Below are 3742 nucleotides of genomic sequence, written 5' to 3'. Positions count from 1 at the left end.
GCCAACTGCACGGAGTTGTATATCACGATTTCGTGTACCAAGTTTTTGGCGCTGTTGCCGGGGATTGTTCGAGTTTGGACAACTGACGGTTCATCTTGTTGCTTAGATTAGGTATTTTTCTTTTCATTTTGTTCTTCAGAATTTTTAAGAATGAATTCTAGAGTTTCGGATGATGTTTTTATCATCACAGGAGCTAGTTAATTCCCATCAATTTGGCTGTTGTATGTAATGTCCTGTTGAAGCTTGGTTAGCCATGTCTATTTTTTTTAGACTGAAGCTTTAGACTAACATTGCATGATTCCTGGAATTCTTATTAAAAACTTTGAGTTTCTTATTTTCTTTTCAAAATAATTTTTGAAAAAAATACAGAAAAAATTTATAAAATCCTAAAAAAATATTTTGTGTTTCTTGTTGAGTCTAATGTCAAATTTTAAGTTTGGTGTCAATTGTATGTTTTTATTTTTCTTGCAAATTTTTGAAAATTCATGCATGGTGTTCTTCATGATCTTTAAGTTGTTCTTGATGATTTTCTTTGTCTGATCATTAAATTCTCTGATTTTGTGTCTTTTGTTGTTTCTCATGTGCATTCTCAAATTGTTAGTGTCTCTAGTATGAAAATTCCTAAGTTTGGTGTCTTGTATGTCTTTCTTTTCTCAAAAATTTTCAAAAATATGTTCTTGATGTTCATCTTGACATTCAAAGTGTTCTTGCATGCATTGTTTATTTGATCTTAGTTTTTTCATGATTAGTTTCATTTTGTTGTTTTTCTCTCTCATCATTAAAAAATTTAAAAAAATTTCAAAATTATGCCTTTTCAAGTCAATAATACAGAGAATTAAAGATTCAGAACATACAGCAGAGGAATCACAGAGGAAAAGCTGGGCATTCAAAATGCCCAGTAAAGAAGGATTTCTGGCGTTTAAACGCCAGTCAGGGTACCTGGCTAGGCGTTTAACACCCAAGGAGGTAGCCAAGTGGGCGTTAAACGCCAGAATGGATACCATTGTGGGCGTTTAATGCCAGGATAACACCAAGGAGGTAGTTTTGTTTTCAATTCAAATCTTTTTCAATTTTTCAAGTTTTAAAACTAATTTTTCAAAATCTTATCTTTTTCATATCCTCTCTTATCAATCATATCTTTTTCAAAATCAAATCTTTTTCCTTTTTCTTTTAATATTTTCGAAAATCCTTGCTAACAATTAATGTTGTGATTCAAAAATTTCAAGTTTGTTACTTTCTTGTTAAGAAAGGTTCAATATTTGAATTTTAGAATCATATCTTTTAATTTCTTGTTAGTCAAGTCATCAATTTTAAAAATCAAATCTTTTTCAACCATATCTTTTCAATCATATCTTTTTAAAGATTAAATTTTCTTCAATCATATCTTTTTAAAATCAATTTTTTTTCAATCATATCTATTTTAATTTGATTTCAAACTTTTTTTTCTAACTTTTTATCTTTTCAAAATTATTTCCAAATCTTTTTCAACTAATCACTATTTCTTATCTTTTTCAAAACCAACTAACCACTTTCTCACTTTCAATTTTCCAAAACCATCAACCACTTTTTCAAAATTCTTTTTAATTATTTTAAATTTTTATTCTTTAGTTTTATTTAAAAATTTGTTTTCAAAAATTTTCCCCCTCTCACCTCCTTCTATTTAAAGGCTAACACTTCTCATCAATTAGCAATTTGGACTCTATTCTTCTTTATAAGTTCAAATTCCTCTCACTACCTCATCCTTCTATTCTTCTTTTCCTCTGACACATCAAGAAATCTCTATACTATGACATAGAGGATTCCGTACTTTCTTTGTTTTCTTTTCTTTCATATGAGTAAGAACAAAGATAAAGGCATTTTTGTTGAAGCTTATCTTGAACCTGAAAGGACTTTGAAGAGGAAGCTAAGAGAAGCTAAAGCACAACTCTCTGGAGATGACCTGACAGAAATTTTTGAAAAAGAAGAAGACATGGCAGCCAAAAATAACAACAATGCCAACAATGCAAGGAAGGTGCTTGGTGACTTTACTACACCAACTCCCGACTTCTATGGGAGAAGCATCTCTATTCCTGCCATTGGAGTAAACAACTTTGAGCTTAAGCCTCAATTAGTTTCTCTGATGCAACAGAATTGCAAGTTTCATAGACTTCTATTGGAAGATCTTCATTAGTTCTTGGCTGAATTTTTGTAAATCTGTGACACTGTTAAGACCAATGGAGTTGATTCTGAGGTCTACAGACTTATGCTTTTCCCTTTTGCTCTAAGAGACTGAGCTAGTATATGGTTGAACTCACACCCTAGAGACAGCCTGAACTCTTGGGAAAAGCTGGTCAATGCCTTCTTAGCTAAATTCTTTCCACCTCAAAAGATGAGTAAGCTTAGAGTGGAAGTTTAAACCTTCAAACAGAAGGAAAGTGAATCCCTCTATGAAGCTTGGAAAAGATACAAGCAATTGATCAGAAGGTGTCCTTCTGACATGCTTTCAGAATGGAGCATCATAGGTATCTTCTATGATGGTCTATCTGAGTTATCCAAGATGTCATTGGACTATTCTGCAGGCGGATCTATTCATCTGAAGAAAATGCCTGCAGAAGTCCAGGAACTCATTGAAATGGTTGCAAATAACCAGTTCATGTACACTTCTGAAAGAAATCCTGTGAATAATGGGACAACTCAGAAGAAAGGAGTTCTTGAGATTGATACTCTAAATGCATATTGGCTCAGAACAAAATATTGACCCAGCAAGTCAATATAATTTTTCAGAATCTGACTGGATTGTAAGTTGCATCTGGCAGTGCTAAAGAAGCCTCCTCTGAAGGAGAAGCTTATGACCCTGAGAATCCTGCAATGGAAGAGGTGAATTATATGGGAGAACCCTATGGAAACACCTATAATTCTTCATGGAGGAATCACCCAAATTTCTCATGGAAGGATCAACAGAAGCCTCAACAAGGCTTCAATAACAATAATGGTGGGAGAAACAGGTTTGGCAATAGCAAACCTTTTCCATCATCTTCTCAGCAACAGACAGAGAATTCTGAGTAGAGTCTTTCTGGCTTAGCAACCATAGTCTCTGATCTATCTAAGACCACACTAAGTTTCATGAATGAAATAAGATCCTCCATTAGAAATTTGGAGACACAAGTGGGTCAGCTTAGTAAAAGAGTTACTGAAACTCCTCCTAGCACTCTCCCAAGTAATATAGAAGACAATCCAAAAAGAGAGTGCAAGGCCATAACCATGACCAACATGGCCAAACTTGTAGAGGAGGGAAAGGCAGTGATTCCCAGTGAGGAAGACCTCATGGGACGTCCACTGACCACTAGAGAGTTCCCACCTGAGGAACCAAAGGAATCTGAGACTCATCTAGAGACTATAGAGATTCCACTAAACTTCCTATTACCATTCATGAGCTCTGAAGAATATTCTTCTTCTGAAGAAGATAAAGTTACTACTGAAGAGCAAATTGCTCAGTATCTAGGAGCAATCATGAAGCTGATGCCAAATTATTTGGTAATGAGACTTGGGAGGATGAACCTCCATTGCTCATTAATGAACTAAACACCTTGGCTTAGCTAAAGATACCTCAAAAGAAACCGGATCCCGAAAGGTTCTTAATACCTTGCACCATTGGCACCATGACCTTTGAGAAGGCTTTGTGTGACCTAGGGTCAAGTGTAAACCTCATGCCACTCTCTGTAATAGAGAAACTAAGGATCTTTAAGGTACAAGCTACAAGAAT

At 34.7% G+C, this 3742-nt stretch overlaps 1 non-coding gene across 1 annotated transcript; it reads right to left on the bottom strand.

Moving 5' to 3' along the window:
• Positions 1–2374: 2374 nt before the first annotated feature.
• Positions 2375–2482, bottom strand: LOC127746330 (small nucleolar RNA R71). The gene has a single exon (XR_008007950.1). It is a non-coding gene; the product is annotated as a small nucleolar RNA R71 (small nucleolar RNA).
• Between the last annotated feature and the right edge of the window lie 1260 nt (positions 2483–3742).

This window comes from Arachis duranensis, chromosome 3 (genome assembly GCF_000817695.3).
Source record: "Arachis duranensis cultivar V14167 chromosome 3, aradu.V14167.gnm2.J7QH, whole genome shotgun sequence".
In the NCBI taxonomy this organism is placed as follows: domain Eukaryota; kingdom Viridiplantae; phylum Streptophyta; class Magnoliopsida; order Fabales; family Fabaceae; genus Arachis; species Arachis duranensis.
Note: the sequence above shows the minus strand (reverse complement) of the source record. Positions and strands in the feature narration are given on the sequence as shown.